This window comes from Oryctolagus cuniculus, chromosome 1 (genome assembly GCF_964237555.1).
Source record: "Oryctolagus cuniculus chromosome 1, mOryCun1.1, whole genome shotgun sequence".
Lineage (NCBI taxonomy): Eukaryota > Metazoa > Chordata > Mammalia > Lagomorpha > Leporidae > Oryctolagus > Oryctolagus cuniculus.
In genome coordinates this window covers 122,513,616-122,525,981 of record NC_091432.1, presented here as the reverse complement: position 1 = coordinate 122,525,981, position 12,366 = coordinate 122,513,616, and the positions used below count along the sequence as shown (strand labels likewise).

The window sequence follows — 12,366 nt, the reverse complement described above, 5'->3', positions numbered from 1 at the left end:
CTCTGAGCTGGGGGTCCCTGTGGCACTCTGCTGCCTGCAGGGGCAGATGCCTGGGCTCACCGAGTGTTCTTGCCACACAGACTCGCTGCCTATCCTTCTTGGTCATAGACAGACACACGCTTTCTTCCATTTGTGTTTAAACGGAGGGTTTTCTCAGAACTTCATTTTGGGGTCGCTGCTGTGGCAGGAGGGTAAGCCACCACCTGTGACATAGCATATTGGAATGCTGATCTTAGTCCCAGCTACTCTGCTTCTGATCCAGCTCCCTACTAATGTGCCTGAGGAGGCAGCAGAAGTGAACCAAGTGCTTTGGCCCCTGCCATCCACATGGGAGACCTGGATGGAGTTCCAGGCTCCTGTCTTCAGCCTGGATCAGTCTCAGCCATTGTGGCCATTTGGGGAGTGAACCAGCAGATGGAGGATCTCTCTCTCTCTCTCTCTCTCTCTCTCTCTCTCTCTCTCTCTCTTTCTCTTCCCTTTTCTCTCTGTTACTCTGCCTTTCAGTTAAATGCTTTTTTTTAAAAAAAAGAACTTAATTTTTTTATTTTTTCACAGAGAAAGAAATGTTGAATATTTAATTATCTTATTATCTGTATTCTAGGAAAAGTAACCATACAAATATAAGGCAAATGAAAGCAAGACTTGCTGTGGGTTTTGGGGAACAGTTGGGCATGGTGGGGACTGCAGTGCACTGAGCACATGCGCAGGTCTAGAGGGGCACAGTGACTCGGCTTTAGCTAATTATCGCCAGGGCAGAATGTGGAGCTGGTACTGCAAAGTTCCACGTTCGCTTCCTAGGGAAACTAGAAATTAAAACTCGTGAAAAGAAATTTCTTTTCTTCTATATTGACAACGATTTTGGTGAATGTGGAAAACACTGAGCTAGCCAACGCAAGCATATGTATGAGTCAGATCCATCCTGTGAGCTGCCAGTTTACATTCTGCGCTCCGAGTCACAGAGAGGCTTGCTCCTGCCCTGGACACACGGGCTTGTACCAGGAGTGATGCTGAGCCTGGTGTTAAGGGCTGTGATAACGCCAACGAATTCTCCTCACAGCTGTCTTGTTTGCAATAATGGGTCTGCATTGCACACAGCCTGTCAGTCCTCAGGAGAGAGAATGGCAGGAGGCCTGGGCTGGGGGAAGATGACGCGTCAACACGGACACATGCGCGCCACAGCAAAGAGACGGGCCATGGGCTGCCTCCATTGCTACCATTGCTACCAGCTGGTTTCCATGGTACTAGCAGGCCCCATCTCCTGGCCATGGCTTTGCCCTCCCATGCAGGTGGCTGTTAGGACATGCTCCGTGGCTAAAATTACACCTTCTACCCCGCAGCGGCCTGCACTGCTTGCAAACACACCTGAGGGCAGCGTTTGGTGGCATCCTGTTGTTCCCATTCCACCAGTGGCAGTCAACGGGATTCACTCTGCCCTTGCCAGAGAGGAGGGCGGAACAGGTGCCCCCTCTCACAGCTGGTTCCTGGCCCAGGGGCAACGGCTGCTGATTACCAAGGATTAGAGGACCATGGACCAATAGGACAGCTGTGTGGAGCTGCCCACAGGCGTGGCTGTTTATGGCTGGGATGCGCCTTGCTTCCATGAGGATTTGGGGAATGCAGCGCTCTGCCTTGGGGCAGAATGCCCAAGAAAAGGAGCCTTCTTGTGTTGTCCCACAGCCACAGCGGGCAACAGGGGCTGTGTGCCAGGAGCAGGGCAAGGGGCTGGAACCCAGGGCCAGGGGCAATGCGGACCTAGGTACAGGCTGTGTCAGGTGCGACACTCCTCAGCTAGAACTGCTGAGCTACAGGCTCTGGCCTTGCCCGGACCTACCCACCCCTGGATCACAAGCTCACGGGCCACCCCTACTCAGGACATCCCGAGTGGGATTACCATTGAGAACGAAGTCCAAGTGGGGACAAGGACGCAGGGCTGGCCCCTGGAGGCACTCTGTCCAGGGCAGCCTCCGTAGGGAGCACATGTCCCACCAGTGCTGTGTTCCCCATGCTCTTTGCACTCTTGAATTTTGTATTAGTCTTGTGCTCAACTCACCTCCTGCAGCAGGGTGCACTGACTTGTTTTTCTTTGCAAAATAACCCTGGAAGTGAAGTGTGTGTGTGTGTGCACGCACACGTGTGTGTGAACAAAGTGCCTCACATATGTTAACTCCCTTGCTCATCTCAGCAATGCTGATGAGTAAGTACAATACATCCATTGTACAGATAAGGACACTGAGATTCAGAGCAGGGAGAGAGAACTTGCCAAAGGCCACATGGCTTGGAAGAGCACAGCTTTGAACTATCCCTGGCCTGACTCCAAGCGCCTGTTCCTCTTCCCTCCTACTTCTCATCCATCAGGGTGCAGCGACGGCTCTGGATTATAGTCCTGACTCTCCTGGCCACATCTTATATCTTGAGCAGCACATTTCTCCACAGCTGCCTACCCTGGGTCTCTTTTCTACATAAGAAATGGAGGGGCAGCACTTGCAATACCAGCATCTCGCACAGGAGTGTCTGTTTGAGTCCTGGCTATGCTGTTTCCAATCCAGCTTCCTGCTAATGCACCTGGGAAGGTAGTGGAAGGTGCATTCAATAATAACAGGGATTAATAATTAAATCAAGATGAAAAACCACCTGGGCCCCTGCCACCCATATGGGAGGCCCGGATGGAGTTCCTGGCTCCTGGCTTCTGCCTGATCTAGACCTGGCTGTTGTGGCTTTTTGGTAATTGAACCACCAGATGGAAGATCAATCTCTCTGTCTCTGTTTCTCCCTCTTCTTCTGCTCTTCTCTTCTTCTGACTTTTAAATAAACAAATAAATCTCAAAAATAGAAATGTAAATACCAACAGGCATCACAATGTTAATGAAACATTAACTTCTTCTCAGGAAAATTCTGCCCTACCAAATATGTAATGTACTTGGCCTTCACCTGAACTGGTACAGCTTAAGAACAACTATGGAGCGGGAAATAATGCCAGCATTACTATTACAGAGAATTATTATTATGGAAGAAGAACAAGGCAATTTGCCTCTCCGTTGGACCCCTTCACAACTCTTGACTTGACTAAGGGCACGCAAATGAAGTTAACTGAAACCCAGGATAAGGGCATCGTAGACCCAGCAACACTGACTGTTTAGTCTCATGTAAGACAAACAGTGTGAGCTTACAAAGGTTTAGGACAGGTCCAACAGGTGGCCCTGATATCCCGCTGCAAAGCAAGGGCTGGGTGTGGTCAGTGCCCAAAGGGGCACCAGAAAGTGGGCTTTGCAGCTCGGGCGGCCCTGACCTGGGGCTTCTGATCCCAACTGCGATTGTGTCCTTGCCGGATTGCCGGCCCCGGTCTAAGGAAGTAATAAAGCCCCAGGCATCATCTTCTGGTGTCTGGAGAGGCCCATGCGCCCTATTAGAAGTGCTGTGCACAAATCCTGTGGTTACTCTGTCAATAAGGAAGCAGAAATGCTCAGAGTTTATGGTCAAGACAACAAGACAGAGAGGGGCGGGTTGAATGGTTTTCGCTGAAGGGTTTATGGAGGAAGACAGGGCTCTGGCCTGAAATGAGAGCAGAGAGATCTGATATTTTGCTTGGGGAGTTCGATTCTTTGGAGAAAACAGAGACAAAAAGCTGGTATTTAAAAGATCCATTTGAGCATATCAAAGCGAGTCCACATATATGCAGTGATTTTAAAAGGGCATATATTAGAACTAATTTGAAGTGTGGAACACAGATTTGAAAGGCTTAATCACGTTTGAGTATCTTTCAAGGCATTTAACACTATGTTTGGACCCAATTATTGAGCAGGGCACCTTGGAGCAGGCTTGTGAGCGTGTGGCCAAGGGTCCCTTAGGATGGAACAGTCCGGTTCGCCGTCCTCCCTGGCGAGCTGCTGGGGGCCACGCCTGGCCCCTTCCATCTGTACACGCTAGACCTTGGCTAAGGCTCAACCACACAATGCGCGTGCTCACCCACCTCCCGCCTTCTGCAGACATGCAGAAAGCCTCTGCAGAATCATGACTGAAGGCCTTGGAAATCAAATTAATTCATTTTACATTTTCCCCACATTTGCACCTGTCTGTCCAGTCTTACCCCCTCTCCGTCTGCCATCCTTTTGAAAGCAGGTAGCCCCCTGATACTACATTTTCTTCATTGTAACCCCACACTGCATGTATTCTGCATTCAATAATAACGGGGATTAATAATTAAATCAAGATGAAAAACCACTTGTTTCCTCTCTACAGCCCAAGGGACAGACTTCCTGGGCTAGCGTCAATTTATCAGTGATGATTACAGAATATGAGATAGGGCAAATGCAGGGAAAACAACAGTGAGAGAGCAGGATGCTGTGGATATGATTATATTTATGTACAAGTACGAAAGGATGGGAGGGTGAGAGAGGTAAATAGACCAGTGAGAAAGAAGCAGAGACACAGAGCCCACTAGGCAAAGCCCCAACAACGGGGCTGAACCCTAGCAGAACGCACCATGCACTGATTTTTACCAAGTGCCTTATACGGATTATCTCATTTCAGAAAAGATTTGAGGTGGGTATTGTTTTCCATTTTGGGCACAGGAAGGTGAGTTGCTGATTTGGATTTGAACCCAGGCTGACTGCCCTGGAGTCACACTCACAGTTAAGGAAAACAAGGCAAAGAAAATGCTGCTAACAACTAGAGGAAGAGGAACCACAGAAACAGGAGAATGAATGGGACAGGAAAGTAAAAACATGGGTGATGGAAGAAGCGACAAAGTGAAAGGAAGTGAGTGCAGGTGCAGAAGGTGAGCACGGGGCGGGGAGGGGAAGAGAAGAGAGGACCAGTGCAAGGGCAACACCTCATGGGACACTGGCCCGTGGGCACTTCCCAGTTCCCAGCTTACTTGAGCTTTTCCTCGCCACTTCCAGTTGGTGTGATTAGCCCCATTTCATAGAAAGGGAACTGAAAGTCTGAGAAAGGAAGTGAGGTTACGAATAGGAGAGCAGAAAGACCTGCTGGCAGCTCCTGAGTGCAGAAGGGAGGAGTCACAGAGCAGCTAAAGGAGTGGAGGGAGCACACCTGTGTCAGCAGGCTGGACGGAGGGAGCACGCCTGTGTCAGCGGGCTGGATGGAGGGGGCACGCCCGTGTCAATGGGCTGGACGGGGGTAGCATGCCCGTGTCAGCGGGCTGGACGGGGGGAGCACGCCCGTGTCAGCGGGCTGGATGGAGGGAGCACGCCCGTGTCAGTGGGCTGGATGAGGGGAGCACGCCCGTGTCAGCGGGCTGGATGGGGGGGGGCACGCCCGTGTCAGTGGGCTGGACGGGGGGGGCACGCCCGTGTCAGCGGGCTGGATGGGGGGAGCACGCCCGTGTCAGCGGGCTGGATGGGGGGGGCACGCCTGTGTCAGCGGGCTGGATGGAGGGGGCACGCCCGTGTCAGTGGGCTGGATGGAGGGAGCACGCCCGTGTCAGTGGGCTGGATGGAGGGAGCACGCCCGTGTCAGTGGGCTGGATGGAGGGGGCACGCCCGTGTCAGTGGGCTGGATGGAGGGGGCACGCCCGTGTCAGTGGGCTGGATGGGGGGGGCACGCCCGTGTCAGTGGGCTGGATGAGGGGAGCACGCCCGTGTCAGTGGGCTGGATGGAGGGAGCAAGCCCGTGTCAGCAGACTGGATGGGGGGGGCACGCCCGTGTCAGTGGGCTGGATGGAGGGGGCACGCCCGTGTCAGTGGGCTGGATGGAGGGAGCACGCCCGTGTCAGTGGGCTGGACGGAGGGGGCACGCCCGTGTCAGTGGGCTGGATGGAGGGAGCACGCCCGTGTCAGTGGGCTGGATGGAGGGGGCACGCCCGTGTCAATGGGCTGGATGGAGGGAGCAAGCCCGTGTTAGCAGACTGGATGGGGGGAGCACGCCCATGTCAGTGGGCTGGATGGAGGGAGCAAGCCCGTGTCAGTGGGCTGGACGGGGGGAGCACGCCCGTGTCAGTGGGCTGGATGGGGGGAGCAAGCCCGTGTTAGCAGACTGGATGGGGGGAGCACGCCCGTGTCAGTGGGCTGGATGGAGGGAGCAAGCCCGTGTCAGTGGGCTGGACGGAGGGAGCACGCCCGTGTCAGAGGGCTGGAAAACCCGGCAATGATGCACTGATTCCAGCTCACCACGACTCCCAGCAGGCATCCCACAATAGTTTTTGTAGATACTGACATGATTATTTTCACATGTACATGGAAAGGCAAAGAAGCTAGCTAGGCAAAACAATTTTTAAAGGGGCCGGTCTACTTAATTTTTTTTTTTTTTTTACCTACTTTGTTTTTTTTTTTTTTTTTTTATCTTTTATTTAATGAATATAAATTTCCAAAGTACGTCTCATGGGTTACAATGGCTTTCCCCCCCATACCGTCCCTCCCACCCACCACCCTCCCCTTTCCCACTCCCTCTCCCCTTCCATTCACATCAAGATTCATTTTCGATTATCTTAGTATACAGAAGATCAGCTTAGTATACCTTAAGTAAGGATTTCAACACGGTCTACTTAATTTTAAGACTTACTACACGGCTAATCGCAGCTCCAGCAGTCACGACTATTCAGTGTTGCTGGATGGAAGACGGGAAGAGAGATGAGTGGAACAGAAGGGAGAACCCCACAACTGGCCTTCACAAAGATGTGCACAAGATTTATGACCAAAGTGCACAAACAACTCCATCGAGGAAAGACAACCTTTTCAACAAATGGTGCTGGGTCCCAGGGACACCCATAGGGAAAACAAATGAATCCTGACCCGACTCAGTTCTTATACAAAAAGGAACTAAAAATGGATCATGGCTTTCAATGTAAAAGAGCAAGCTAAAAACTTTTAGAAAGGGGCCAGAGCTGTGGCACAGTGAGTTAAAGCCCCGGCCTACAGCGCCAGCATCCCATATGGATGCCGGTTCGAGTCCCTGCTGCTCCTCTTCTGATCCAGCTCTCTGCTATGGCCTGGGAAAGCAGTGGAAGATGGCCCAAGTGCTTAGGCCCATACACCTGCATGGGAGACCCAAAAGAAGCTCCTAGCTCCTGACTTCGGATTGGTGCAACTCCAGCCATTGCGACCATCTGGAGAGTGAATCAGCAGATAGAAGACCTCTCTCTCTCTTTCTCTCTCTCTCTCTCTGCCTCCACCTCTCTGTAACTCTGCCTTTCAAAAAAAAAAAATCCTTTTTAAAAAAGACAAAACTTTCAAGCAAACTACCCTGGTACTCAGTGGTCGCCCTCTGGGCAGGCACCCCAGAGGAATGAGAACTTAGGTTCACACAAAGCTCAGCACCCAAAGACTTGTAGCAGCCCTGGACTACGCATGCCTGTCAGTGAGCGAGCGTTCAGACAAATGGTGATGCACTCCACTGTGGACCACTACTTTGTGATAAATCCAAGACCTCCCCGCCCCATCCCTGGGGGAATGTCCTGAGAATTACGGTGAATGAAAACACCAATCTCCAAAGACTACAACAATGTGATTCTATTTGTATAGCATTCTTGAAAGGACAAAAAGCTACAGAAACAGAGGTGATGAGTGGTGTCAGGGGCTCGGGGTGGAGGCAGTGGCGGAGAGCAGGTGTTGGCTGCAGAACGACACCCCCAGAAATACTGGTGGAGATGCACGTGACAGTGAACGCAACCCCTTGCGATGCTGTGCTGTAGTTCTGCACAACGCTAGGCTGAGAGAGAGGCTGGGTAAAGAGCATGGTCAATCTCTCTGTATTATTTCTTATATGCACGTGAGTTTACAGTGGTCTCATGATCGAAAGCTATTTAATAGACAGCGGAGAACGATGCTGTAAAAAAAGTGGGAGGGACTGAGCCCAGGAGGCACAGCGGGGCACTGACTAAAGAGAATGAGTGAGAAAAGGACACAAGTGGAGGAAGCAAGCTGGCGGGAGAGAGGCCAGGAAAGGAGATAAAGGCGACAGGGTGGGTGCTGGGGAGAAGGAGCAGGCGACATGCAAAGGAAACGGCCACACGGCCACACGGGGCAGCTTCCGGGGTCGTCACCCCACGGGCCCTGCTCTTCCCGTTCCCTTGCTGCTCACCTGGGCTCCCCGCTCCAGAAGCCATGCCCGGGGCCTCCTCCACCCCTCTCCAGCCCCTCTGGGTGTTTTGCAAGCCCCACACAAAGCCTCCCTGGTTCCTCTGCCTCTGCCTGCTGTGGCCTCGGCACATCTCCCTCATGGCGTCTGCCGCTGAAGCAGGCACTGATTCCTGGGCCGGTACAGCCCCTCTGCGTGAATGACGCCCATCTTCTGTCTCAGGGGCCTGCACCAGAGAACCTCCATGCGTGCATCTGAAAGGGTACCGTGAGATTTTGAGCTCATCTGACTTGGGTGAGGGAGGTCTCCGTGCCCTGGTGTCCAGCTGGGGGAGACACAGGCATAGCGCCAGGCATCATCTGTGGTCCTCTTGCCCCCCTCCCCCCCATACTTTCCTTTTCTGAGCAGGAGGAGATAGTGGAGAATGCTGGCACTGGGGCCACCGTGTTGCAAGATCAGGAGCCCGAAATGGGAGAGAAGGTGTGGGAGTGGGCAGCCCACCCGGCCCCATACAGCCAGGTCAGGAGAGGGCAAGGAGTCTGCAGCTTCATCTCACTCTTCCTGCACCCACCTCCATCCCCTTCCCGGCTACCCTGTCCCCGGACCCTCTGCCCACCAATAGGGGTTGACCCCTGATGTCCAGAAAGTGCTGTTGCCACCTGCCACCTGGTCAGGTGATCCCTGACCTTTGCCCCCAGCCCGCTCTGGTCTGGAAAGATAATGGAACTTAACATTTAAGGCCCGGCCAGCATCTCCAGGGTCATGTGCGGAAGGTCTGGCTTTGACATTTAGCTTAACACTGCTCTTGGCGACGGTTACTGTCATCCCCGGCTCTGTAGACCAGAATAGCTCCCTTATCTGAATGTCAAGGTGGGAGGGAGTGGATGGCAGGGAGTCCAGCCCAGCCAGCCCTGGCTTTAGGCAGTGGGGCGCTCTCAGCTTCTTTATAAAACAACTTCAGAGAAAGCCACTCTACAAGTCTCTGTAAAATGCACTCAGGCCTTTTGACTCAAATGCCGCACTACAGTCCTGTGTGTTTGAATGCCTCATCTTCCTGCTTTTAGAAAAAAAATGAAAAAATGCCTCCCTGGCTGGCAACCAACCATCTAAAGAGCCATCTCATGATAGTTTCTCTTCTACAAACCCTGCCAGCTCCCAATGGCCGCTGGAGCTCAGATGCACAGCGAACATTTCATCTAAACCTGGCTCCCTTGAATGACCTGGTGGGATCCTGGGCCCCCTGCTTCCTCTCCCTTGTCCTTCCACCTCCCACCCCAGTAATTGGCGTAGAAAATGCAAGCTTTTGTTAGCATTCTCCTAAATAGGAAACATAACCTTGCCCACACAGTTACATTCCAAGGTTTTCAACACTGAATTTGCCCTGGCACACGCCAGGTGATCAGTTGCCTGAACAGATTTAAAACAGAATAAAAAAAAAAAAAACATACAGAAGCAGAAGCAGTTCCCACGTATCTGAACACACAGCACCCATGCTCATGACTTCAGCCGCCTAAGGCATGGAGGACGGGCTGTGTTAAGAGAGAAAGGGCCTGGAGTACAATACTGCAGTTGTTTGGCCCCTGCTTGGGGTTGGCGTCATCACAGGTGACTACAGCGGCCGTAAGAGTCTCCCCGATTCCTGGGCAAGAAATCCACCCAGGCCCGTGCAGAAAGCCCAGAGCCATCTTGCCTGGCAACTTGCGCCAGGGGCAGGGAGGCAGAGGGAAGCGAGCCGCAGGGCCCAGGATGTGCGTGCAGCCTTAGGGAAATCCATGGTGGGGAATCCCACCGAGAGCTGTCTCCAGCCCAGGGACGGAGCTCGGCTTTGGGAACCACTCTGGGCAGAGCGAGCGGCAGGTGCGTCTCTCTGCTTGCCCTTTGTCCCGCCTCCTCCTCAGGGGCACTGCTCGCCGGCTGGAGCCCACTGCCATCTGTCTCCTGCAGACCTGCTGCCTGAGCAAGAAACCGTGTAAGGGAGTAACGCCAGCTGTTTACAATGGCTCTCGCGGAGGCCAGGAAATGCCCAGCCCCAGTGGTTGGGCCCATTCTGTTGGAGGCCAGGTTGTGCGATCCCAGTGGGTTGCAGTGTGGGCAGGTGAGTTCCCTGTGTGCTCTTAGTCCCTTTCAGTGGTGGCCCTGATGCTGTCCTTCCAAGCAGCTCACTCCTGCACCCCTGGACTCCCATCGAGACTTTGTGTTTTGCCTTGGAGCAAGATATGGGTCTCAAGTCGGCTCCACCGTCCGCAGTCGCAGCTGGCTGGCCCAGCTCTGCAAGTCAGAGTCACTCCAGGGCCTCCTCTCTCCAACCCCTAAGCCACTTCTTCCGCTGTGATCAGATTCTAGGAAGCCTGGGCCCCCATTCAGCCCACTGCCGGGATTTGCACCTAGATGTGAGGAAGAGGCATGGATCGGGGAAGTGGGGAACACTTTCAGGGCTAGTGATTGACAGTGAGAAGACCCCCCCTGCCCCAGAGGGCAGGATATAGAAGTTGACAGTGCTGCCACTTAGCACGGAAGAACTCGTGAGCTTTCGTCTCATCCACACACCAGAGAAGAGAGCGCTGCCTTGCAGGACTGGACTCACTCACATACAAAAGTGCAGCCTGCACATGGCTCCCTGAGTATGAGCTTTTCCCCTTACCCCTCTCTCTCTCTCCCATGGAAAGCACTTGGTGAACCACACAGCCCTCTCACTGTGTGGCTGTTCACGAAGACCAGGTACGTCTGGGAGTGACACCCAGCTGACAGCCTCTGCTTACGAGCTGTGTGCTGCAGGCCAGTGACATGGCTTCTCTGGGCTGCCAGGTCTCACCTGTGGAGTGAGGATGGCAAGATCTGCTTCCTTGAAAGGATGACAAGAGAGTGAAAAGCGGTTGGCAAGCGTGCATGCCCCCGGCCATCTGCTCCTGCCGCTGCTGTTGACCAGGGCTCTCGGAGCAGGTGCTGAGCTGGCCTTGTCTGCCTCGACGTGTTTGGGGGATGCGCTGGAACTCTGAGATTCAGACCAGGTCCGAGAGCACCCCCCTCCTCCCGGACCCAGGGCGGCTGCACAGCCCCTGGTGCAGGAGAGCCCTGTTGGAAGGGAGGTGGGGGCAGAACCAGGGTCCACAGCTGTCCGGGGGAGAGGCACTGCGCCGAGGAGAGGGGGGATAAAGAGGAGGTCGCCCCTCTCTGTTCCCGTGCCCGCACGCCCGCCTCGCCTCTCCCAGCACTTTGATAGATGTTGAAGAATAGCTAGGGAGGCACGCAGGAAGTGACCCGGGCAGAAATAACAAGGCCGTGCTTCCAGCTTGGCCCCACTTAAAAGAGAAAGCAAGAAGACGCTGAAGACAGCAGGCGCGGGGAGCCGCCGCCCCCATCCTGTCCCTCTGTCTGATCGCAGGTAGAGCCGCCGCCGCCCAGGGCAATGACGCCCCCTCATCCCCCAGCCGCCACCGCCCCGGCCTCTCCCGCAGCCAGGTCCTGGGGTCTCCCACCAGCGGCCAGATGCTAGCAGCCTCCCAAGCGCCCCAGGCCACCGCTGGCTGCGGGCACCGCGGATTTCCCTGCGCAACTTTGGACCCGCCCCAAGCCTTTGCATATCCCCGCGGCCCCCTAGGTGGACCAGGGGCCAGAAGCGAGGGTCAGTGTCTCGCACAGCCCGGGAACCCGGCAGAAAACCCGGGGATGCAACTGGGGGGTGCATCTTACCGGCCGCGATGGGAGCTCCGCGTCCCGCCGGTGCGAAACTTCGGCGAGGGGCGCCAGCGCTCAGGGCTTGCGAGGGAACTCTGGGGCCACCGCCATGACCCGGCGCAGTGGCCGCAGCCTAAGGTTTCCCCTGCGCCTGGGGTCCTGCGGCCAGAGGCGGCCCGGCCATCCTGTCCCTTCACCGCCAGCCCCTCAGTCACTCCCTTTTCTTAGAGCAGCCAGAGGCGGGCTCGCGCGCGCTCTCTCTCTCCCTCCCTCTCTCTCCCTCTCCACCTCCTTTCTCCCTCCCAGGACAAATGAAATCTCTGGGTAACATTGCGATTTAAAGGGCCCCGGGCAAAGGCTATGGGGCGGGGTGGGGATGGGGCGGGGGCTCCCTGGGTTCCGGGGACGCTACCGGAGGGAGGAGGAAGGCAGAGAGAGAGAGAGAGAGAGAGAGAGAGAGAGAGAGGGAGAGAGAAAGAAGAAGAAGAAGGAGGAGGAGGAGGAGGAGGAGGAGGAGGAGAGAGAGAGAGAGAGAGAAGGGGGAGGAGAGAGAGAGAGGGAGAGAGGAGAGAGAGGGGGAGAGAGGAGAGAGAGGGGGAGAGAGAGAGATGAGAGAGAGAGAGAGAGAGAGAGAGAGAGAGAGAGAGAGAGAGAGAGAAG

At 54.6% G+C, this 12,366-nt stretch overlaps 1 protein-coding gene across 1 annotated transcript in view; it reads right to left on the bottom strand.

Annotated features, from left to right (window-relative positions):
• The window catches only part of KCNJ5 (potassium inwardly rectifying channel subfamily J member 5), a 32,373-nt gene extending 20,332 nt beyond the window's left edge, over positions 1–12,041 (bottom strand). Inside the window, exon 1 of the mRNA XM_002708453.5 lies at positions 11,722–12,041. The gene's annotated coding sequence lies outside the window, so the exon portion shown is untranslated. The remainder of the gene's footprint in view (positions 1–11,721) is intronic.
• Positions 12,042–12,366: the final 325 nt, after the last annotated feature.